Source organism: Acomys minous (assembly GCF_964271855.1).
Source record: "Acomys minous genome assembly, chromosome: 2".
Classification (NCBI taxonomy): Eukaryota; Metazoa; Chordata; class Mammalia; order Rodentia; family Muridae; genus Acomys; species Acomys minous.
The window spans coordinates 110,205,788-110,232,048 of record NC_140484.1 but is presented as its reverse complement, the minus strand read 5'-3'; the positions used below and the strand labels follow the sequence as shown (position 1 = coordinate 110,232,048).

At 46.1% G+C, this 26,261-nt stretch overlaps 1 protein-coding gene across 3 annotated transcripts in view; it reads left to right on the top strand.

Annotated features, from left to right (window-relative positions):
* Window positions 1-26,261, top strand: part of SLCO3A1 (solute carrier organic anion transporter family member 3A1) — a 290,789-nt gene that overhangs the window by 61,952 nt on the left and 202,576 nt on the right. The window lies entirely within an intron of this gene.

Genomic DNA, 26,261 nt, shown 5'->3' with positions numbered 1-26,261 from the left:
TATTTAGGAAGAAGTGAAGTATGCGCAAACTTTAGGGAAGTATTTTCTGCTGTAGTAGTTTCTCATATTTATACTGCAAAGATAAAAGAGTTCTAAGGTCTAGGGTTTCAAGAAACAGCTAAGTGGCAATTTGCTCATGTGACACACGGTGTCCTTGACCAAGTGCTGGTGGACAATTGGATGGTTGCTTGCCAGGTATCTCCAGCCCTGACTTAGAAGTATAATTTTGCTTCTGATGAAGACATCGCCAGCTACTGAGTGTGGAATTTTGAATGAATGACCTCTCGCTGGGAAACTGTGGCGTCACCTGATAGCAGTTTGCCTTGAGGTATAACACTCATTGTGTAGGCTTAAGTTAAAGTAGAATTCGAGCCCAATTTGACATAAGCTTCCCATCTACCAAAGCTCTACTTTCTGTAGCCCAAGCTTTCTGAGATAGGATGGCTGGGAGCAGGTACCCACGCAGGGGCCTGGCGTGGAGTTGATGCCTTGATTGAACAAATGTCTTATAGATTGATGTGTGACCTTCCTGTGGGAGGAGTCACTGAGTGAGAAAATTAGAGAGTGCACACTTCCCTATCCAGAGGCGGAACAAGGCAAACCCAGTTAGGATGTATTTGTACAACCGGGCTTAGTACTGTCAAGGCCAAGATGCACAGTCCCAGCCCCCTCTGTCCATGTGGTTAGGGCTTGTGCTGTATGGGAGGTGGTGACTATGGTGATCCTTTATTTTTTCCTGCTGTTAAACCAGCATGTTGCTAAAACAGTACCAGGAACTACAACTGGACAGTTGACTTTGGTTTTACTGATGTAGCCCTGGGACCTTGGGAGCCTTGTTTTCTGGTATAAATAACAGAAGGAAATGGGCAATAGAAAGCTGAGTTCGTCTCCCAAACTGTCAGATAAAGCAGAAAAATCTCTCCCTAGAAATCACCCCCAGACGCCTTATAAGCTCTCAGTCACCTAGGTTTAGGGCTTCTAGAACATTCCCCAAGCCCTTCTTCTTCAGGAGATGCTTTCTGATGAGTTACTCTGATATTTCTCCCACTGGTTAGGGTATGGTTTGTATGATAAGGGGAACATTTGAGTTCGGGAGGTAGGAGGTAGACCCAAGATTACTAGGACAAAACAAGGCAAGGTTGGGCTTTTGAGTTCTCTGATCTGGCCCAGGAGATTTGTAGCAAGCTTTCGGTGGGAAGACTGTTTCAGCCACATTTTTACTTGGGCTTCTGTTTTCTTCTATGGAAGAATAAGTTGATTGCTACAGTATATGGATATTGTAGCACTCTAGTTTGTCTGACCAAATTCCAAACCATGGCTGTGCACAGCTGTGCAGATAGCGGTTCCAGGTCTCTGTGAGATGGTTTCATGGGCCTGTTTAGAGCGAGTAGCCGAGAGCAAGCCTTTCGCACAGATTGGCCACCGTAGGTGGCTCTTTATTGAATTCTCTAGGATCAGTTTCAGAAGACTATGGCATATGCGGAGAATAGCTCGTGCGTTCCTTTACTGCAGGAGCCATAAAGACAACGTCCATGGTCTCGAGACTGTCACAGCATTTATCTCTTCTAATTAGGCCCTAGTTCTGGAAGCAGCTTAACTTTGCTTTTAGAAGTATTTAAGGGAGTGCGCTGCACAGAGGAGGGCTATGAGAAGGAAATGAAGCCAGGACTCTAGCTATAGATATGAAATGTTTGGGAAGGGAGGATATTTGTTATCCCTGATTCCAGCTCCAGAAGACCTTGCCTGGAGGGAGCCTTTTGTGTCAGTATGCCTAGATTAATACTGGATTGGAGAGAGACACGATGTACATACTCCATATGGAAAATACAGGCTTGTTTCTAAGTCATCTTTGTCTATCTGGGTCAGGGAGGGTCAGCCTGCACCGTTTAAGCTACACCAGACCTGCTGTTAGTTGTCTGCAGAGTAGGTCTGAAGATGGGTGCTAGCCATGTGTCTCCAGCCAGGTTACAGACTCTCACATCCAGCCCGAAGTGAAGCAGTTCGGCTCAAGTCCCTCCAGCATTTCCCACTGAAAAGATTACTTCCTCTAACTCTTGTGGCTGAACTCTTGTATGGGCCATTCACAAGGTTAACCCTGATCCGAAGCCACTTTCTAGAGTGAGGAGGGACCTGAGGGAGCTCATTACCAGGGGACAAAGCTGGATGAATGGGGGACTCAACTCTGCTGGCAGCCTTTTCAGTACATTTCAATACAGCAGCAGCGTGTGGAGCTTGGCCTTACAGGATGGGCCGGATAATGACCTGTGGGTGGCTGGCACGTGGCACCCTTTGTTCCCGTAGGGACTGAATGGGCAGGGTCCTGGTGAAAACCATTTGGCCCCTCCTGAGGCCCAAGAATCAATTCTTTAGGAGTCCAGGCATGTCTAAGCTCTGTGTTGTGACCGTCCATTAGCCTAGTTTTCTCAGCTGTCCTTTTGTCTCTCCAAGTTCAAATTACATCAAGAGGTACTTGCTTTTTATGACAGTATAAGTAACTGAGATGACATAATGGACTTTCTTTACCTTGGCCTTTTACTAGGGTACTTCTTTAGTTTGTTATTTCCTTATTTCTTTTTTCTAAAAAAAAAAAAAGTGAAATGAGAATGATGTTTTTTTAAATAACTTGGGAAAGTGTTACACATTTACCATTGGCAATTTTGGAGATACAGAAAAAAGAGTAATGAGGCAACAGTTACTCCTGGCTTTATAGCATATATAATTCTAGCCTCTTTTTTTCTGCATTGATATGCTTTTCAGCCAAAATGTGCTTATAATAAACATGATTTTGTAATTTTGTTTCTCTTAATATTTTATGAGCTTTTCGCCATGTTACTAAATAATCTTGTATGGCTCTGGCTGCATACAAAATATTCCCTTGTGAACCAATACCGTACTAGAAATGTTGTCTATTGATAGAAGTGCTCAGAATTTTTGCTTTTATAAATGAAACATGTGGGTAAACTGTGATTCCTAGAGGTTAAACTCCCTGCCAGAAATCATTGATCTAGATGTGGCTGGGCTTAGATGTGAGTGTGCTGCATATTTCAGGTGTCCCGGACATCTGCCCAGAAGGTTGCTTGGTGGGGTTGAGAGCCAGAGTCAGGAAGAAGTCGAAGTCAAAGTCAAGGAATTTCACAGGAAAGCTTGAAACCCTCAGGAAACACTGAAAGCCATGATGGTGTTTGAAGTCCAAGAAGGGAGGTATTACTGGGGTGAATAGTGGGGGGTCAAAAGCTAGAACAGGGGCTTGATGATAGACTGGAGGCAGGAGGCGAGCATAGCTTGTATTCAGGTCAAGGTTCTAGAAAGAGATGTACTTTGTTCTATATGTATAAAGATGAATCTAGATCAGAGTTCTGCCCCTTCCAACAAGACAGCGACAGAGTCTCCCCTCTGTCCCAGCACTGTGGACAGTGCAGCCTGTCCATTCCTCCCATCTCCAGTTTGCTGCAGGCATCAGCGCCATCAGGAAGTTTACCTCATGCTATGCTGAAGCTCCCCCTCTTTACAACTTCTTCTGGCCCTTTCTTATTGTACATTCTAAGGCCCAGTGGACACACTTCTGCCCTTCCCCACCAACCATTCCATAGTGTGATGATTCCCCTGAGCACCAGCCTCGGCATGGGCAGGAAGGGCTACTTAAAGCCTAGGTCTTCCTTGCCTAGTAGGCTCCATCTTCACTTCTGCTCCTGAGATGTCAAGAGCTGGAGGGCTGGACTAGTCACAAGACAAAAGCAAATGATTGGAGAGTGTGGAGGATGCGGGCAGTGCATCGGTTTGCTGGGCAAAACACTCTGCATGGGGAAGTTAAACCACATGCTCCCTCCTGGTTCTGGAGAGGTTCAAGGTCAAGGTATAGGTGAGGTTGGTATTTCCTGAAGCCTCTCTCTGTAGCTTACAGAAGGCCACCCTACTACCCATCCTTTGCACAGCTATCCTGCTAGGATCACATGACCCTGAGGTCACTTTTGTAACCCCAACTTCCCTCTTAGAAGATGAGTAATCTGGTTGGGCTAGGGATCATCATAGGGGGCCATTTTACCTCAATGACCTCTTCAAAGGCCCTAGAATATTAATTATTTAAGGATGTAGATTTCTTTTCCAAATAACTTTACAGTTGTAATAATGATAGAACTGCAGATTGTTTTAAAAAGTGGAGAAGTCCTCTGCACCTTTCATCCAGGTTTTTCCTCACAGTAAGAGTCAGCAAAGGGCTCTGTAAGAATGAGGACCCAAGTTTGATCTTTAGACCTCATATTTTAAAAAATACCCTGTTTGACAACCTGTGCTTATAATACCAATTTGGGGAGGCAGAGACAGGTGGAGCCCAGGGTTTTTCTGACCAGCTAACATAGCTTACATGCCAAGTTCTAGACAAGTGAGAGATGTCATCTCAAAAACAAAGGTCACTGGTACCTGAAAACAGATACTCAGGGTTGTCCTCTGGCTTTTTACCAAAGCTACACACATACATATACCCACATACAGAAACACACATGTGTACACACACATACATACACACATGGGGGTGGGGGAGTGTGGGTCATGGCTCAGTGGCAGAATATTTCGTAACGTGTATAAGTGCCATAAAACAAAGCAGCAACAGCCTTTTCTACCCTCAAAAAAGAGGAAGTTAGCATTGGACAACACAGAGTCCATTTAAATGCCTCCTATTTGCTATGCCATCGCTAGGTGGGGAAGTGGGCTGTATGCGTGACTTTCCCCATGTCTGTGTTATAGTTTTAATGGTGCGGACTGGGATCAAGGTGAAGCCAGATCATTTTGAATTGTGTACGTGTGTTCGGTGGATTTGTGTGCAGTGCCAGCACACAACAAGCAGAAAACAGGCTGTTCTGGGGGGGAGTGGGGTCTGGCCAGAGGAGAGTGCTTGTCTGATGGTTTCTTGCAGGGGACCCATGGGGGAAGGAGGGACTTTGGCAGTGTGCTTGATTACATAGGACAATTGCTCTGAGCTTAGTGTCATATCTATTAGACCCAATGTGTCATGTTTTCTTTGTTGTCACTTATATTGAAATCCAGAGCAGCCCTCCATGTTTCCGCTAATGATGCAAAGAGAATCCTTCTCAGATTTCATCTGCCAAGTGTTAGTTTAGTAGCAAAGGTCACCAGCGTACCCGCCAGCCGCCAGAGGGAACTACATTTCTTTCTAGAGCTCTGGGAGCAAAGAGTTATTTTGCTTCTGATGAGTTTTTATTTTAACTTGACATTGGATAAAATGTGTTTTAATTCTCCAAATAGTGTGGGTCGAGTACGGATCAAATACACCGTGCCTGGGCTTCTTCTTCTTCTAAAAGAAATAATTGAAAAAGCCGTTCCTCGTGGGAGCAAGCGAACCTCATTACGTTCTTGCAGCTCCATTGATACTGAAGTTTCCCTCATTAATTTCTTTTTCTGAACCAAATGGCACTGGAAGTGGTCAGCTTGTTTTGGCCGTGCTCCAGTCCCTCATCCCAGCTGCTCGTGATAGGCCGTTGCAGTGTGTTTTGGCACTATGTTAAGCAACTCACACCTAGTCCTTATCTGGTGCTTACCTATCGCCTGGTAGCTATTTCTCATTCCTTTATAAATGTGTATGTGCCACATTCAGTGGCTCTTGGCACCATGGCTGTGCTCACCACCTGGGTCATTCCTGGCATTCCAAGTTAGGCGTCTTACAGTCATTTCAAGAATCGAATCTTTGTTCTCCCATCGCCCTCGCTCCTGGTGAGGCTGGGTTTCCGGTTGCTATGAACTCATCGCCCTACCAGTTTGATGGGGTTTAATAGCCACACTGTTCCTAAGCAACAGGTATTGGTACATGTTAAGGGGAGGGCAGAATCAATAAGTGCATTCTTGATCATCTTTATGGTGTCTCCAGTTCCACATCTAGAAACAAAGGCATAGCGATGGGCTTATCTGGATGGAGGACAGGTCGTTGGACGAGAGTCCTTGGGCTGTGATTTTCAGCAGTGGCTATGGTCCATGAGAAAAACAACCTTTTCAGTCCTGAATCAAAGTACCAGAGCTCTTCCTTTCCTACAGACCCTTTTCTGTGGCTCATCTCTGCCCATAAAATACTAGGGTGACCACAGGATGCAACAGGGCAAGTCTGTGTTGACTTAGAGGTACCCTCAGAGCACAGCGTGCTAAGTTCTGAGATCTTGCTTCTTAGATTGAAAGAATTTTTGTTTACTTTTTTTTAAAACTCGTGAATTCCTGTTTTAACAAAATTGTGGGGGAAATGACATGAGAAATTTATGATTTAGATACCTGTAGAGAATTACAGAGAGTATTTATTTAGGAATATTTCATTTCTGTTTTTATGTATACTTTTTCTTAGCTATGACCATGCTATAAATAAAAATATGTTTTATCATTTGACAACTTCAAGTTCAGCAGTTGTTGTTCTAAGGACCAGAAATAGTTCAGATTTTGGTTTTACGAATTTTGGAGTATTTGCTTAGACTTTATGACTAAGCACTCCTAACCCAAAATTGTAAATTCTAATATGTCTGGAGACCCAAAGCCTGAGTGCCAACATAATTTAGGAGCACAAAAGAGTAGAACTGGTCAACCCATGTAAACCTTTCTATGACATTAATGATATAGCTATTCCTTTTTTTCTAGACAGGATCTCTCTGTCCTGGACTCACTTTGTAGACCAGGCTGGCCTCGAACTCACAGCGATTCGCTTGCCTCTGCCTCCCAAGTGCTGGGATTAAAGGCTTGCACCACCACGCTGGGCCCATGATATAGCTTTTTCTATAATTGCAAGATGTTTTGTTATTCTGGAGATAATTGTTTTGTTCTTTAGCCATTTTAGATAACCAGTGTCTTTGGAGATTTAGACTCATCCACATTATCCAGAAACTATTTCAGCTCAGGTTGTGTGACTTGAACACGCATTATTTCAGCTTGATGTAGCTCATTCCAAAAGATAAATGAATGCTGCCTAAGTGCACTATGCAGACAGCCTTTGGGCAGGCTGCAGCTGCTGCTCCAGGCTTGCAGTCTAAGTGATGTGTTAACAACTGATACCCACTTCTGCAGTGTTGGGTAGCCTGTGGTCCTTACCTCACCTCAGGTTAGTTAAGCCTGAAAAGCCCGTTCTTCCAGATCTACTGTTTGTTTGTTTGTTTGTTTGTTTGTTTTTAACATTTATCTGTACTTGTATTGCATGAATATTTTGCCTGCCTGTATGTCTGTTCACTACCTACGTGCCTGGTTCCTGTGGAGGTCAAATTCAGGGGTCGGTGATCCACTGTCTGGGTGCTGGATATGGAACCCCTGTTCTCTGTCAGTGCTCTGAACTGCTGATCCGTCTCTCCAGCCCTTACAGAGCTGCTGCTTTTTAAAAAGAAACTAAAGATGCTTGTTTCCAGTTAGACTGCATTGGCAACTCACTGAGACCCCTCAGCCATTGATTAAATAGTTGACAAAACAACTTGAGATTGGTTTTAGCTCATGGTTTGAGAGGACAAAGTCCAGTGTGATGGAGGAAAGCATGGCGGGGGCTGGTGGGAGTGTGCAGCTTGACCTCTTCACTTCTTGGCAAAACAGGAAGTCCAGGCAGAACAGGAAGTGAGCCTGGGCCATAAAACCTCTAGGCCTGCTCACAGCAACCTACTTCCACAAGCTAAGTCGTCCTTCCTTAAGGTTCCACAACTTCCCCATCCAGTATGACACGAAGTATGAAAAAGAAACAAAGCTATTTTTTCAAAACTAAAGGGGACCAGTTCCCTAAAGGAAGCATTTGAAATGCAAAAGGAATACACTTTGGATTGGGTAGGGGCCCCCATGTCTACTGGGTAGGTAACTGCATCTTTGCAAAGAGACATTCACACATAGCATTGAGTGGGTGATGGAGAGAGGCTAGAAGACTAGAGAGGTCCAGGAAGAAAGGAGGAGGTACAGGTTCTCTCACAAAGCAGTTTCTTTCCACTAGACTATCAAAGACTGACTCTCACCACTGCGGGCTGACTGCACCTGCCTGATGAATACAGGCAATCGTCTTCCCTTTCACTGTAGCACAGTATTGTTCTCAGATAAAAGATCTTAAGATACACCTCCACCACAGGTGCATTTTTTCCTCTAGTTCATTTCTAGAACATTTGCTTTTTCTAAGAATAATCTTGACCTTTGTATTCTTTTCACCCCCCTCAGAAAGCATTCTGTCAGAACTGATGGAGTGAAGGGTTTGGTGTCCGGAAAGCAATGCCATTTGCTGTTGGCCCTGTGACTTGGGTTTAGGGCCCTTTGCTGCTAGAGGAGTATTGGAAGAATATTATAGACACTCGCTGGAGTCTGTCCATCATCTTGTTCTCACACTGGGGAGTAGCCACTCCTATCCCAGGTGGGTTTTGTGAGCTGCAGGAATGATCATGTGGTACAGGCATAGCCAAATATGGCACAGAGAAGGGCTCTGGTCTCCAGTGATTGGCCCAAGGAATAGGTCAATCAGAATCCACTCTGGACTCAGACAAATACTGGTTACCTTCTTTCTAGAACAGCAAACTATAAGAACCCAGAAATCACAGAGTCCAGTGTCCATCTTGGCTGTCACAGACAGAGGAAATGAGGTCAGCACCAAAGAGAGTAGAGCAGGAGAATTGGGGACCAGGAGGGTGTCCTGGGTCTTGCTGTGCCTAAAGCTAGTGGCCAGCCCTCAAAGATCCTAGTTACTTGGTTCTGTAGATTATCTTTCTCAGCATTTGCAGTAGAGACAGGATCCTACATCTTTAGGCTTGAGCACTGTAATGTTATAAAGGACTTGAATTGATTGTTTTCCTCTTGAGATTCAACCAGGCACAAAGATGAATATAATAGTTAGTTTCATTAATGCTGTGATCATATACCAGAGAAAACCAACTTAGAGAAGGAAGGATGTCTCTTGGTCAGAAAGTTCTGTCCATAGTCTTTGGCTCTGGGCTCTGGCCCATGAGGAGGCTGTTTACGCCATAATGGGGCAGGGAACAGAGAGAATAGTTTTAGCCTTCAGCTGCATACCCCCAGTGACCTGTTTGTTCAAGCTTAGGACTTCCCCTTGGCAAGCTTCACCTACTAGGCACACAAGTGCAGAAGCCTAGGTAAGATGCTTCACATTCAAACCGTAACTAGCACTAAACTCCTGTGAGGTGGCTGTCCTCTGAACGTAGGGCTGGCTTTTTCACAGCACCAGATATGCACCATATTACTCTGAAGAGCTCCTGGCCCAGTACATAAAGGAGTAAGTGCTAGGCTGGAGGTTTTGGCTTAGCCCTTTATTTTGTTAATTTATAGTCATTTAAGTTGCATATCAGGGACCAGAGGGCAAGAGCAATGTCCCACCCCTAGTGTATAGCCCTCCAAACTCAAGCATGTAAAAATAACCCATTGTCAGGCTTTTTACAGGAGCGGTATGTATTTAATAGCAAATTCCTCATGTGGGCAGAGAGCAGTAAGCACATGCAGTTTAGTCAATGGCCCTGTTTATTGAATGGAGAAATATAACCAACCCTGGTCTCTTTCCATGCTTGTAATTGCCAAAGCTGCCTTAACTCCCTCTAATGACTTCATATTGTCAGGAATGAATAAGCTAAATGAATATGTTCCATCCAACTCAGCTATGCCATTTCACTTCTGCCAAGCAGTGCGTGTGCGTGCATGCGTGCGTACTGTGTGTGTGTGTGTGTGTGTGTGTGTGTGTGTGTGTATGTGTGTGTGTGTGTACGTGCGTGCACTTGCACAGGCATGCCTGTTTTAGTCCACACACAGATGCAATCTGCAGATAAAGTCTTAGGTGGTTAATGGACACTCATAAAACCTCAAGTGTCGCCTTTAAAGTTGGAATCCAGGAACTTGGCTTACAAATGCCAGAATTCAACGAGGCTTACTTAGCTAGCCTTCTTCAAGCTGAAGGTTGTGCGATGTCCCTAGTGTAGGTGCAGTGGCTCTCACCCTTCTAAATTTACATGGAGACTGAGACATCTGTATGCTCTTATGGGGAGAACTTCCACCTGCATCTTAGCAAGGTCTATGACCTGCAAGTGTCTAAAGCCCCGTCAAGTGCTAACGCTGGGTTGACCTTGGTTACAGACAATGTCGAGTGGAATAGTTACACCCAAGATGGTGGTGGCGAGATGAGCCGACTGTTACTCAGTTTGGGGGAGTGGGGGTGGGGTCGGGGGGCTGGGGGGGTGGGTGGGGGAGTATTAGTTTGAGTTGCCTTCTGGAGAGTCGCTGTCCTAACAAGAAGCTTTGAGTACCACTTAGGAAACATGGGTGGGGAATCAGAAAGTGTTCCCAGTGGCCTTGATGACACCTGTCTCCTCTCTTCCTGTGTCCCCTCATCTCATCCCTTCCTGAAAAAAAAAACTCTGTTGGAGCTGAAATTTTCCATCTCTTCTTTTAGCTCAGCTATGGATATTTTGGGTAGTATTCAGCAATTTTTCTGTGCTGGTTTGAACTAATACGCAGATAAGATCAAAACTCTGTGCTGTTTTAAGGGGAAAAACATTTTAAAAATGCATTGGAATCATTAATAGAATTTGAACTCTCAGAGTCAAAAGTTTCCATGTGTTCTCACTAAGAAATAGTCTCTTGAGGGCTTAAAAAGCAAAGAGAGTCATGAGGGACCCAAGCGGTCATCTGGGAAAAACAAATGAACTGCGCTGACTTTTTGGCAAAACTTTAGGGGGGGGGGATAGTTGCTGCGTTTGAGAAAATTCCTCTGCAGCTAGAGATGGTTTTTTAAACTATGGCCTACTATTTCAGAAATGTGTGTGTGCCTGTCCTAGGGATCGGGGGTGTTTGGTTCATTCTGACTTGTCTAAGGAGAGATGCCAATCCATCTCTCTCTCTCTCTCTCTCTCTCTCTCTCTCTCTCTCTCTCTCTCTCTCTCTGTGATGCTCTGAGAATACAATAGCCCCGGCTGTATTTCCTTTTCAAGATAAGGCTCTGCTTCCCCCAGGAAAGCTTCACATTTGCCCACCTGCTTTGTAACTTGCTAATGGAGTTTACAAAAGGAATTTGAACTCCCAGTAAGAGGTCTCATTAACACAGTGAGGATCTAATAGATTCCAAAATTGTGCACGGACACTCGGAACCTTTTGCAACCCAGCAACATTTATTATTAGCTTTCAGTCACTTTGTCTACCCTGGCCTTAGTCTGTTTACATTGCTGTCACGGGAAAAAGAGACCGTCCTTCATCTAGGAGGCTCCAGCACCTCAATCCAAGTACACTTAATACCCGTGATCCTGGTGCTGAAGTCAAGTTTCAGAGACCATTTGGTAGAGGAAAGAACACGCTGCAGCCCACATTGGTGAATCTGATTCTAGTCTTTAGTACGTACGGGCCTTCTAACTGGTTGCAAGTCAATGCTTAATTTTAGTATTCATTGTTTTCACAAAGAAACTTTCTCGCAGCTGTCTGCTTATTTAGGCAAGTGCAGGAAATGCTTGTGGACCTGCCTGATGACCATAATGATATTGAAGGCACAAACTTGTCATTCATGGGGGTAGCTATGATGTGTGCTCACGCTCTCCTCATGAAATCCAGGGAGGTAAATAGTCTTCATAAATAGGGTCCTATAGATGGTGGAGTGGCAAGGCTGAGATTATGACTCTAATCCTGGTCTCCATTGTCTTGGTGCTCACCCCCCCCCCCCCCGCCATTTGCTATGTTGTTTTTTTTTTTCCTACCCCTACACGGGCGTATGTTACCACTGAGGTAATCCCATATGACAAGTGTCACGCGGAGTATAAAAAGTGAATTGACCTGGAGAAAAGAAATGGCTCCATGGCGTAGATGCCTGGCATGCAAACGTGAAAAGTCAAATTCGGATCTTGAACATCTGTACAGAAGCCAGGTGTGGTAGCATGTGTCTATTAGCCCAGGGCTGAGAGGTGTGGAAGGCAGATCATGGGGGCTTGGTTGGTCTTCCAGTCTAGCTGAAATAGCTCCACATTTAATGAGAGACTGCCTGAAAAAAAAAAAACCACAGGTAAAGAATGGTTGAGGAAAACGCTTGGCACTGATCATGGATAATGCTCACCGGCATATGCAAAGGCACACACACACACACACACACACACACACACAGAGTGATGTAGTGCTGCTACCTCACTGTTGGTGCATCAGTGTACACCGCAGACCTGGGCACTTTGTCATTTCATCAGTAACCAATAAAGTACTCAGACACTTCTGGCCCATGAGAAGCCTGGTGTTCTCAGGATTGAGCTTACTGGCAAAGTATAAACTTGATCAGATGAAGCTTTGAGAAAGACACAGAGAGAGACAGAGAGAAAGAGACAGATACAGAGACAGACAGACAGACAGAGTTGTTTTCAACACCCACGCCCTTGCCTACAATGAGAAAATCTTATTCATCAGATGGTGCTTTTTTTTGTTTTTTACAGTTTTTGGCCCAGCATTATTTAATCAGTGTACATTTGTGGTGATTATACAACTTGGACTTGAGTTTTCCACACCCAGGCTATGCCAAGTGGCCTTGTTCTGTGCATGTCAAGCATGACTTGACCCTTTTAGGTCACGTCTGGGACAGGCAGAGGGAGTAAGGCAGTGAGGATCACAGACAGACACATGAGGAAGATTAAGGAACAAGCAGAGCTCTGCAGCACAGTATTTGTCATTTATGGTGCTGAGCCATGGGGCATGCTGTGTACTGTCAGCAGCAGACTGACCCAGGACATGAACTTGTGTCTACAAAAGATGGGGAAGGGAAAGGCCTCTTTCAGCCTTCCATGAGGACATGATCCCTAAGGAGCTGAAGAGCCTCTCAACGTTCACAAGGAACTCTAATCATCTTGCAGGACTGAAGGTGCATCCATTAAACAGTTCCCCATCGCCTTCTCCCCAGGCTCTGGAAACCACAGTTCTACCTCTGTCTCTACAAACTTGACCACTCTAGGTGCCTCATATAAATAGAGTCATGTGGTATGGGCCATCTTGTGACTGGCTTACTTTACTTAGAAGTAAGTCTGTTCTCTTCTTACCCCTTACCCTCTTTTTCTCTTCCTCTGTCTCTCTCTGTGTCTCTGTCTCTCTCTCTCTCTGGGGGGTACCTCTCCTTCCTTCTCTCCTATGCCCATTCAATAAACCATATACATACATATATGTAAATACATACATACATAAATAAATACATAAAATTATGTCCACAGGGAACCTCCAGGCTACAGATTTGTCAAGCTGACCTTCCATCAAAAAGCTGTTCTCTCTCTCCCTCCCTTCCTCTCTCCCAACCCCCGTCTCCTGTGTGTACACATTTTAGAAATAAGTAATGAATAATAAATATATACTTTTAGAGTATATGCTTTTACTAGCTTTTAAGACAGTTTGTCTTATTTCGTGTGTATGAATGCTTCCTCATGCGTGCCTGGTACCTGCCTACATCAAACGCGGGTTGTAGATCCCATGGAACTGGGCTTACAGATGGCTGTAAGCCACCACATGGGGGACGGAAACAGAGCCCAGGTCCTCTGCAAGAGCTACAAGCATTCCTAACTGCTGAGCCAGTTTTCTAGCACCAGATATGAGGGTTTTTTTTTTTTTTTATAAAATATCACAACACTATTAATACTTTCTCAGTGCTAAGCAATATATAGTTAGTGTTAATGTTCAAGTTAATTATCTCCACGGGGGGGAAATAAAACAACTTAAGTCAGATCTAAAATTGCCTGTACTTTGCTGTTGACTTCTCTGTTATTTATTTGTTGGACATAGGCACCTATTCTGTAGTCTTGGTTGTTCTAGATCCAGTTGTATAGACCAGTTTGGCCTTGGCCTTGGGGCTATTTTCCTGCCTCAGAATCCTGATTATTGGGGTTCACATGTGCACCTCTATGCCTAGCTTGGGACCTGTTCTTTGGAATTCATTTTTCTGAACAGTTCTTTCTACCACTTCTTTTCTGGACAGAATTAAAGAAATTTGCCCATTGCCCTGCAGTCTTCTGCAGTCTCACTGCTGCACTTTGGCCTACCCTCTGTCTCCTACCTGTGCCCTCATATTCCAGCTGGTTTAGGCAGGAAGTCCCTTACATGGGACACAAAGGTTAAGTGTCTCTTTTGTGATACTCATGGGACCAATAGCAGTCCGGATTTGAGCCTTTCACAGTGTGGAATATTTGTATGAACTCTCCTGCCAGAGCAGGTCTAATGTAGAAATTTTAAATCTCAAATAATCCAACAGCTGGACCTGTTCTGTTCCAAATTGTCACATAGCATGTGCACAGGGCTTAGAGTGTCATAGCAACACTAGAGGATATTTGGGGTTTGGGGCCTTTTGAATTAGGGATTTGAGTAGGAGTTTTCACTCTGTATATCCACAAGACACATGATAGGTGTTTTTCTCTTCTCATGATGATTCTAACCATTACCACATTAAAACTAGTGATATCTGTTGTTGTTGTTGTTGTTGTTATTGTTTTTCCTCATGGAGACCATTTTGGAAGCCACCAGGGTGATGACGTTGAATTCATTGGCCAATTTCATTACTGCTTGCTATGAGCTCAGGCCTTTATTGTTTTTTTAACACTGACAAAGAACTCTTGCCGGTGTTTGTTTATATTCTGCGGACCACTGCCCTTCAGAAACTCTGGTTACAACTTCAGCCCTTCAAAGAGCAAAATCCACTGAGCTCTGGGTAGAAGCACTCTTCCGTGGGAGCCCTCTCGAGCAGTTTGGGAATCCAGTGACTTTCCTGATTAGGGTTCTTGGGTTAAATGAGAAATGTTAAAGGTCCAGTCTCTCTACAGATGATGGCAGAAGTGGTCTCTTACATTGGAAGAGAGAAGCAGTATGGTGTATGTTCGCTCATGTGGGTGTTAACTAAGCTCCTCTGAGGGAAGCAGGCACCAAAGAGGGAGACAGAGGTGTTAAGAAAGAAAGAGTGCTGGAGAGAGGAGGAAATCAGAGGTCCTAGGGCAGGAAAGGAGTGGGGAGCCCCAGTTCACCCTAAAATCTAGTCTAGCTCTGTGAGCTGGCAGGAAGAGAACAATTTAATTCAAGCAGCTTGGGCGTTAAAGGCGTGCTATGCTAAATCAAAATAGCCTCAGTATATTTTAATGGAAAAGTAATGCGTTTGTTTCCTGAGTTTTAACTTCTTAAACAGCTTATACATTTTTAAAGGAAAAATATGAAGAAAATGTTTGTGAATCTTAGTGAGAGGTGGTGAAGCTCGGGGACAGGAAAGGGTCGTTTTCAGAGGGCCTGATGCATGGGGCACACATGTGTACACTAAAACACTTCCTTCCTAGTGACTTCTCAGTGTCTCTGGCACATGCTTTGTGCAGAGCTGTTGCTGAGCGGCTAGGAGCCTGAGATAACCACTCTTTCAGGAGATTTTACGCTTCTCTTTGGGCTCTTCTTCAAAGGCATTTCTCTTTCAGCAGGCACAATGGCGTCTTTCTGGACCTCCAAAATGTTTCAGGGGCTAGCGTTATTAGCCTTGGGGACAGGAGAGGAGATATAAGACCGGATCACTAAAATCGCCACAGCTGTTCACAGCAAGCACACCATAAACCCCGTTTCGTAAGCTAACTGTAGTAGGGCCCCATGGATTATGATGGAAGGCTGGACACTGGGCCAGGCTGGCTGAGTTTCCTCTTGTTTCTTTGTCACTTCCCGGCTCTGTGGGGATGGCGCTATTCCCCTTACTAAAGACCTGACTTGAAGATGTGCCGCGGCACACAGGAGTTGCTCAACTCATTCTTATTAAGCAGAGGTCTAACTGTCATCACAAGCCCCACCTACCAAACCATAGTGTTTCTAGATTTAAAAGATAGGTGATTCTTTTTTTTTTTTCCTTCCTAAGTAGCATCTAGGGATGCCCTAATGGGACACTCATTAGCCACTGGGGCTACTACATATCAAGTTACATATCACTGACCATTCAGTTCCTCACCTGCATTATGACATTCCATAACTCGACAAGTAGCTGTGGGCTCCCACGCTGGAGAATGTAGGTTAGGGAACACACTTGCTCTTTCCAGAAGTTCTTTCGTGCAGCTCTGGCCTGCAGAACATGAGCTCTGAGAATCTGAGCAGTGGTGTAAGAACCTAGTGTTTAATTCTAAAGCTCTATTATTCCGGGCACCAGGTCTTTCTGTACAATTAGAATAGGGTGTACTGACTCCAGGGACTCCAGGTTCCTAGAGATAATGAGGCCCTTGCAGGTGCAGCCGGAGCTCCTCCAAGGAAAAGGATGAGGTTGTCTTGAGGGGTAGAGGAGGAGTCCCCAAGTACCTCTGAGCCGCACAGACCTCGGTGCAGACAGATGCTCTGGGTACTGAGGCTGTGCGCTCCTGAGTTCTAATGATCTGTCCCTTTCCCCTCACACCTACTAAATTACCCTATATGGATTCTAACAATGTGGTTGCTACGACTATGGATATTGGAGCCTTTCACTCCTGAGCTAAGCACAGGCCCATCCTGCAAGAGGACCAATGGCCAGGCCACTTCACTTCCCCATTTTGTAGGTTTTATCTGTGTGGGAAGTGAGAGAGAGAGGTATGCATTTTTGTAGCTAAATAACTGCTGTCTCCCAGGTTGAGAATGGAAAAGGAAGCCACCCACTGGCATGAAAAACGTGTTTCTGCTTATGCTCCTGAGGGCTCATTAGAGACGATGTTAATAAGGGCTCTGTGCCCAGCTGTCATCTTCCTGCTTTACCTACTGAGCAGGTAGCAGAGCAGTGCGCTCTTGGTGGCAGGCCCTGTGGGAGGCTGTGACTATACCTGCCCACAGAGCACACAGGGAAAGGAGGGGTTGGGGGGGCGGGGAGGCCCACGTTTATGAGCTTATTTTGCAAATGGAAATGGGTGGATAGGAAAGAAGGGGGGGTGGTATTCCAGACATAACATGTTGCATATGTTTCCAATGTGACACAGGAGGGAAAAAAAAATCCCCAGCTTCTGAGTATGTGCAGCTTTGGGCTGTGCACTTTTTGTTGATCTTTACATCTGTAAAATGGGTAGAACCTTACAAGTGGCAATCACTTAAGAACAGGAGGTGTTTAACTGGCACACACTAAGCCCTTATTGTCCTGCCTTTGTCCTCTCAATAGTTCTGTCCTAAGTGACGGGGAAAGTGGAGCTGGGGATATGGCCCTGTCAGTAAAATGCGATCATGTAAACCTGAGGAGCAGTAAGCCCCAGAACCCCGGTGAAAAAAGCCAGGGGTGGTGGTGAGCCTATCATCACGGCGCTGAGGGGGCAGGGACATGGAGATTCCTGGCGCTGGCTGCCCAGCTTGTCTAGCCAAATCCAGGAGCCCCAGATAAAATTGAGAGACCTCATCTCAAGAAACAAGGTGGATGGTTCCTGAGAAATGACACGAGAGGTCATCCTCCAGCCTCGGGTGCACACACACCCTCACATACACGCACACATAGGTGAATGCATGTGGAAACATGCACACGGGAACAGATGAATCTGTGAGAAAACAAACAATAGAAACTGCCTCCGGAGTTGACTTCAGACACACCTCGGCCATTCAGCGTGTGCCCGTTGCTCAGAGCACAGAAGCTAAGGCCCAGTCTCCTCATCATTAAAATAGGGGTACCCTTTTGGAAGCTCCTTGTGAAACTGAAATGTAATGCCCTCAAGAGCCTTGTGCAAGGCTAGACATAGAGAACGTTAGGTCCTTTCCCCACTCCCATTCAAACACATCTGTCCTGTTCAACCGACAAGCGATAGGGTGAATGGCACATGAGCTGAGGGAGTGGATCTAGAAGCTGAACGCAATGGTGTTAGAAAACTCACTGCAGGCCTGATGGTATCTGGGGATTTGTGTCATAGTTACAAAACGGTCCCTTTCAACAGTGTAAAGGAACACTTTGTTTCCATGTGCCAACCTGCCCTAGATGATGATGGTGGTGATGATGATGATGATGATGATGATGATGATGATGATGATGATGGCGGCGACAATGACCATGGTGGTGGTATTGTACATGTGTCTTCTTTGTCACTTTTATGCCAGCAAATTTTAAGAGTTTTCAGAACCCCAGTTTGAGGGTTGTTTTAAAAGTATCTGTAAGCCAACATCTTTCAGTCGAGATGATGTAGAATCATGTATGCTTCTATTAGATTTTTGACTTAGCCACTTGAAAGCTGTGTAATTATGACCCTGAGCTAGCTTATAACCTGTTATTATACTACCTTCTTGGATTGACACAATAATTGGACATATGTGGCAAAATGTGATGTTTTGATTCATGCATACACTGGGTAATGATCAAATCAGAGTAATCAGCATATTCCTCACCATCAGTTTTTATCAATTCTCTACGATGGGAGCATTCAAACTCCTCCCTGTAGCTCTTTTGAGGGTACATGGTACGTCAATGTTAACTGTATTTTCCGTAATACCACAGAGCACTGGAGTGTACTCCTCCCATCCTAAGCTATCATTGTGCTGAAGTTTGCTGATTTAACCTCTAAATAGCCACAAAAGGTGATTATTTCTCTCAGATTATAAAAAAACTGGGAAATGATCTCTTCCAGCCAGGGTCCAGTGGACTTGAGCCCAGGGCCCCTTAATCAATGCTTTCTACCTACAATGGTTAATATTGACTGGATTTAGAATCACCTAGGAGACACACCTCTGGGATTGCCAGGGAGGATATTTCCAGAGAGGTTTATCTGGAGATGAAGACTACTCCGAATGAGAGCAGTACCACTCCCCAGGCTGGGGCCCTGCACCGGATAACAAGGAGAAATCAGACTGAGTGACCAACATTCATCTCTCTGACTGGCCCACAGCCTTCTGACTGTGGACACAGTGGGACCAGCGGCTTCCTGGTCCAGCTGGTCGACCTTCTCTGCTTCTCTGCCCTGACATAATTGTGTCCTCAAACTAAACCCTTTGCCTTTAAGTGGCTTTTTGCCAGACGTTTTGTTGCAGCAATTGGATATTGCTATGTTCATTAGGTGACCAATGACTTCAGAGATTCTAGAAACAGCAAGGAGCTGCATTTCCTGCTGCGCATTTGTGTGCATGTCAGGCCCACCTGTGATTGGTAATCACGGAGGTGAAGTGGGGGATGGGTAAAGAGAAAGTGCACATAAATCAAGGCTGATTTCAGCCTTGTCCAGGAAGTTGGGTCACTGGGTCGGGGAGAGAAGGCTTCCCAAGCTTGGACTGTGATGCTCCCCAGTCTAGGCTTCCCTTGGTGTATAGCCTGCCCTGTTCCTAGAATCTGCCTTGGACATGGGGAAGAAGCCATGGATCTTCAGCAAGACTCTCCACCTTCCAGCTTTTCGGAGTAGGTGTTCCCCATGCTCTACAGAAGAGAAAACCTCTATCCTCCCTTTTCTCTGTGCCCACAGCCAGGCCTGTCTGCCCTGGGAACATGCACCCTGAGCTCACCTTAGAAGCAGATCTAGTTACAAGTATAGGTGAGCAAAGGAAGCCAGATGGGTTCTACACTGCTGCCTCTGGCGTCTCTGTGGGTTCTGGCCCACGGCTTATACTCATCTGAAAGGACTGTAATTGACACAAGGGACACCAAGATTCTAGTTCTCAGCACAAAGGAGATTTATTTGACCCAGAGAGACAAAGCATAGCGACTAAGAGACAGGAGATAGAGGATGAGAGAAAAGAGAAAGGCATCAAGGGAGAGGTAGGGAAGGGGCATTTATTTGCCCTGGAGGTTCAAAGGTTGGCCTTTGGATAGAGGAGACAGACTTGGCCCTTAGGCAAAGGGCAGTTCATAAAGTGGAAAAGGAAAACCCAGTGTTAGGATAAACGGGTTTGTTTTGATTTCACATGTTAATTGGGTGAGCCAAAGGAGCCTCTGATTGCTGGCCTTCAATTCTTTGATAACAGGACCTGTTCCTGATGCCTCGGGAGGAGCAAGTGCCCAAATAATGGAGTAGACCTTAGTAGCCAGCTTTAGGAATATAATCTAACAGTTGAGCAAGCCAAAAGGAATGGGTAAAGGGGAAGGCCTGACAGAGCTATGTTTATAGTGCTCAGGTCTATTAGAGCCCCTCACATCCCCCCCCCATTGCATTTTTACCTCCATTCCCTGTACCTCGCTCAGTGCTTCCCTGCTGCTGTAAAACCACACACCTCCAAACGTACCCCATGGCTCCAGCTTCCAGCCATGGAAGCTTGCATCATGACTACAACTACTGAGCCCTCCTGTAGACCCACCCAGGCCTTAGCAGGTACCATGGAGAACCAAAGTCGTTTGCCCAGAGCTACAGAGCTGGGATAGCAGTGTCGTGCCTTGAGTCTGGGCACAGGCCCTGGAAAAGCATTTCTAGCCTTTGCCTGCTTCTTCACAGTGCACCAGGGACTACTGCCGTACCTTCCCTTCTTGCCCTCTGCCCTAGTCCCTCCATGTGTGGTCATTCTGCCTTCTTTTCTCCTGGATCCCTGCCACTCATTTCCTGAGCTTTCCAGTCTCGGGCCCTACTTAGTCTCGGCCATTCCTACCTGGATTGGAGAGAGACAGGCTTCTGTGTTCTTTCCTGATCCAGGCTTAGGGCAGCCTCTTCTCTGTTTCTAGTACCTTCCTCGGGGGGCCTGACATTTACTTGTTCTCAGCATAAACAGTAGCAATAGATGAGGGTGTTTACCAAGCCTGCATAGGCCAGCTCCGTGAGAACCTTCATTGGCCTTGCGCCTTTTCCTGCTTGTCTGTTTAAAGAAGAAGGGGGGGGCGGGGGGTTGAGAGACTGAGTCTGGCCCAGTGGGGTTGAACTTGGGGCCCTACCCTTAGTATATTGCCAGGCACCTGCCTGTATGTATAGAAGTGGCTCAGCTAGAACAGTGACTCTCAAGCCAGTGCTTAAACTTGTAGCACTTTTTTTTTAATGGTCCTGAAAATCAACCAGATGACACAAGAACATCAGTTTCCCAGAACTCTTGACTGCCTCCTCCCCAGATCATCCCTGACACATATACCTGTGTGTTCCTGAAGATGGCCTCTCCTAGTTGTTTGCCAGTGTGCCTAGGGATCATATTGGGAACACTAATCTTTCGGGTACCCTCTATGCCAGCCTGAGCTGGTTGTTGAGTGAGTGCCCCTGTGTTGGGATGACATTAGGCTCTGTTCTGCATCCTGCCACCTCTCCGCTGAGTAAGGTGTCCTGTCACCTTCTGACCAGATGGCATTTCTGCAAGCCTTGGGGAGCGCATTGGGCCTGGCCTGCTGAATGTTAATGAGAGACCCAATCAGGAAGTCTTGACCACTGTGTTGGGCACCTCCACCTTGCCAGCTTGGGAAGGTGATTTATTGAACAGTAGTCTGAATCGGGAGTGGCAAGGAAATTAACCTTTTAAATTTATGGCCCTTCCTTCAGCATTACTGTGGGAGCCTCCAGCCGTACAATTAGAGGCTGTTAGGTAGCTACAATGTGGAATTAATTCTTCAGGATCCCTGCAGGTTATGGGTGAAACAACTCCCAGGCAGGGGCAAAATGGGTAGGCAGGTGTGTTTCCTTCCACAGGAAGGTCATAGGGTTCTCCTGGGAAAAGACTGAGAGCTTATTTAGGTATGTGGGAGAGAGAAGGACAAATGGCCAATCAGGGCTCAGCACTAAAGACTAACAGTCCTGGGAAGCAAGAGGCCAGCCCTCCAGCACGTGCTGAATTGTTTCCCAGGCCTCTGGTTAGGTCAGACCTCAACTCTAGATGAAAGCTGGGTGTCTCTGGCTGGGTAGCTTAGCTTCTCTGAACCCTCTTTTCTGCCTTTGTGTGTGAAGGAGACAAGTGAGAGGAGCTGGCGATCTGCTTACAGTATGAGCCCTCTGTCACCCACAGGGCTGGGAGCTTTGAGTCTCCCATGGGTTTTGTGCCTTTTTCCATATAGGGTGGTTTGTTTCTCATTCTTTTACTTTAAAGTGTCCCTCCCCCCATTTTTCCTTTGTTCCTAGTGTAAAATAAATTGTATTTACTAACCATTGTGGAGTTTCTCTCCTCTGGGATCATGTCTGAGAGAATCCAGTTTCCCTTTCTGCTCAGCTTTGTATACTGCAAGGGCTCCATAAATGCCGCCCTCGTTGTCAGGAACCTGCAGTTCTAAAGGCAAGGGTTTATATGGATGTGTGCATGCCAGTGTGGTGTGTGGGGATGAGGCAGGAGAAGGGGCAGAGGTCAGTGCTAGGTGACTTCTTTTGTCTCTTTCCACCCCCACCATCTTTTTTGGGAGGGGAGGTTAGAGACAGGGTTTCTCTGTGTAGCCGTGGCTGTCCTGAACTCACTTTGTAGACTACGCTGGCCTTGAACTCACAGAGAGCCACCTGACTCTGCCTCCCGAGGGCTGGTATTAAAGGCGTGTGCCACCGCATGTGGCTCTTCACCCTATTCTTAAAGACAGGATGTCTCACTGAACCTGGATCTCATTCACTTGGCTAGGCTGGCCAGGGAGCATCAGACATCACTAGGCTGCCACATCCCCAGCACTGGGGTTACAGCTGCCTTCTGCTGACTCAGGATACTGGGGTTCTAAATGTGGGTCATCAAGCTTGCATGGCACTTTACTGGCTGTGCTGTTTTCCTAGCCCATAGAGTTTGCTTTTTACAGACAGAATTATAATCCATTGGATGTATATTCCACATCTGCCTTTGTTGCCTCCACTTCTGGGCTAGTTTGAATATGCTTCATTGAATACACATGCAGATGTCTCATAGAATCTCTGTTTCAGTTCTCTCGATGGATACCCGGAAGTGGAAATGCGGAATTGTAAGGCATTCTATCATTTTTTTTTCCAAAAAGAAACTGCTGTATTCCCATCTATATTCCTACAGGGTCACTGCACAATTGCTCTGATTCATTGATAGTGAAATGAAAGCTACCGGGAGGCTCCAAGCAAGAAATCTGAGCCCTGGATGGGAGGCAGAAGTCAGGGAGTGCATTCTCCCCCAGTGCAGCTGAGCCATGGTTCCTTTGAAGCCTGTCCTCCCCTCAGGCTTTCTCTTGCTGGGTTCAAATGACATGTCTGCCCTCTTCCCTCTTTAGGGCTGAGGCTTGTGGCTTCCTTCCAGGCCTCAGTGCTGTAGTGCACCTCAGTGGATCCATCGGTCCTGCCCTCTGGCAACTGCCTTCCCTTGGGTATACTTCAGTGGATGCCTTAAAATGTGCTTCTTAATGGACAGGGAACTGTACTAGCAGGGAACCAGAGCACAATGCAGCAGCCATTCTTAACCTCGGTCTCCCTCATCTGTAGCTGCTTCCCTACTGTTGTTGACATGTCTGCGGGGAAAGCCCTCCATTCACTGTTTGCTAGCAAATGAAAAAAAAAAAAAGAACTATAAGAAGGAACTAATCTCAGCACTCAGGAGGCTGAGGCAGGTGGATCACTGTTGTGAGTTTGAGGCCAGCCTGGTCTACAAAGAGAGTTCCAGGATAGCCAGGGCTATTACACAGAGAAACTCTGTCTCAAAAAACAAAACAGAACAGAACAGAAGTCTCAGGTTTCTATATCAGATAAATGAGAGAAACAAAAAGGAAGTAGAAAGGGGAAGGACATGGCTGCTCCTAGATATGGTGGAGAGAAAGTTTGCTGTAGACATGTGGGCGAGCAGAGCCAGAGGGGGACACATCTGGGAAGGTCCAGAGATATCATGACCCTTAACCATTTGAGGAGACTGGGGAAGGAAAGAGAAAAGAGAGGGGAACTAGGTGTAGCAGCTAGGAGGCCCAAAAGAGAGTGGCTAACCAAACTGCTTGGATTATATAGGAAAGAGCAGCCCAACATACAGGGTTAAGGAGGCAGGGTGTGTAAGCTGGGAGGGCTCTTTAAAAGGTAGGGCCTGAGGGATGCAGGGAGAACTTTGTGATCAGAGTCCAATTTGATATGTTAAACAGGCATCTGAGCCATTTGTCCCAGGCCTGAGACCTTACACTAGTCTGGAGTAATGACTATCGTTTTGCAAGGCCCCTTCTAAAACTACAGCTCACAGGGATCCCTGGAACTGCCTTGTTACAGGGTGAACCCCTCAGATTCAGCAGTCCCTGGGTCTCTGGGCTGGAGGCACAAAGGTCAAGCATGACAGGATAGGAAGGCATGATTAAGGATCCTGGATGGAGCCAAGCCTTCCTCTCAGAGACTTTAGCTGGGCAGCACTGGGCAGCGCATCTGCAAAGCTGGGCTTGGGAGGCTCCGGCTTCACAGAGGTGAGCTTCTCCACGCTCCATCAGATCCCTCTTCATGCTCTGCTCCCTAAAGGCAGACAGCAGAATACTGATTTACTATGTGTTCTGGTGGTTCGGGATCTGATGTGGAGGGCTCTGAGCGTCCCCAAGGGTCCAACCAGGAGGAGGCAGCCCTCTTTGAACTAGTATACCTGAGTGCAGCAGCAGGGAGTGCCCATGCAGGAGAAGTGTCTGCCAGGAGGGGACTGGGGGAAGGGAGCAGACGCACAGTGCACGCCCATGATATTCTCTTGTGCTGCACACTTGGGTGGGCTCACACACACTTGTGTTCATATGCATGCACACTCATTCATATACTCATACCCATGGACACAGATAGATGCACACACACACACACACACACACACTTGTGCACATATATGTGCACACTTGAAGTGGAACAAACACATTGCCCTGTCTGAAACCTCCCATACGATGCCCCTGCCACACCCAGATGACAGTTTTGTCCATTAGCCTTTATTCCTTGGAGTGAGCACTTACACTTTAATTGAGATGACAGTAAACAGGTTTTCCTCTGACCTGTGACCTGGATTCTTGCTTAACTTGTCCAACAAATTTTCGTTAAATATTTGAATGTAATTGGGTGCTGGGTATATGATAATTGATAATGAAACAAACGTACTAGTTTCAGGGAGTTTGCATTCTAGTCTCGGGTGGAGCGGGGTGCAGGACAGACACAGAAAGAAATGAGTGAATGCGGAAACAACATAATCGCATATTTGAATGAATGCTAGGGACGGGGATGGGGATTGCCATCAGCAGGCAGAGGGAACCATGTGCTTAAAGATCTGTGGTAGAGAGGAAGGGAACCTTCTACACAGGGGAGAAAAAAAAGCATAGATCCTCAAGACTGAGTGACCAGGAAGGAGATGGAAAAGGCAAGAGGTGGCCACAGTTGCAACTATAGGGACTCGTGGGCCTTGTTGGATCCTGTCAAGTTTTGCTGGGTCTTACAAGAATTCCTATCTGTCCATCTCCAATGGGAGTGGTGTTCTGTGCATGTCTTGCCACCTAGGAATGGGCGACTGATTTGTAGCAATTAGATGGAAATCCTGGCCTGGAGGAGGAGAGAAGGGCAGTGGAGTTAAGGTTGAGAGGGATCTCCCAGGTGAGGTCAGAGGAGTCCCAGCAGGCAGTGAGGGGAGGAAGGAGGCAGAGGAGAAGGGAGAGGAGAAGCCCCAGGATACCCCTCTACTTTCTGGTTTTCTCAAGCACTGAGAAGAAGGAGCCATAACCAGTTGGGTTTCTTCAGGGCCAGGAACCAGGCTAAGTGCCTTTGAGTGTGTCTCTTGCCTTTTGGCGGGAGGGTTAGCCTTGAACAGACTGTGGGCCCTGACCTCATCACTTGCCTGCCAGTTCTTAGACACATTGAGTTCTGGGTGCAGCAGCCAAGAGCTCTGAGACCAGAGGAGGGCAAGTTTGAGGATGACAAGTGCTCGATGGCTTGCCTAAGCTCACTCCTCTCTACCGCAGTCTAACAGAAAAGCACCCCTCAAACATGTTGGCATATAAAAACCGCTTAAGGCACAACTCACCATCCCAGGAGGCAAAAATGTCAGCCTGCAGTTAAGCTTTCCCTTCTGAGAAGGGGAGGTTTCTGGCCCAAACATTAAAATACGGGTTGAACATTCCCGATCCAAAAAGACAAATCGCAGAGTGCTCTGAAAGTTTTTGAGCAGCAACAAGATGCCCTAAGTGGAAAATTCCACACCTGATGTCGCATAGGGGGATTGTAGTCAGAACTCAGGTGCACTTAAGACTTGGCTTCAGGCTAGGAGTGTCAACTGTGCATGAAACATAAATGGCTTTTGTGTTTAGACTTTGAGATGCATCCCAAGAGGTCTCATTACATGTATGCAGATCTTCCAAATTTGGACATGCTTTTCATCCCCAAGGTTTCAGAGGACAGATATTCAACCTGAAATAAGTTAGGAAGTAAAAGCACCTTTGACTTGGTAAGCCTATCCAAAGACAAACATATGAAAGTTTTCTTTAAGAAGAACAAGGGGCCAAGAAGACAGCTCACTGTGAAAAGTGCTTGCTTCCTGAGCAAGCATGAGGATCGGCCTTCCATCCTGGGCACCCACATGAA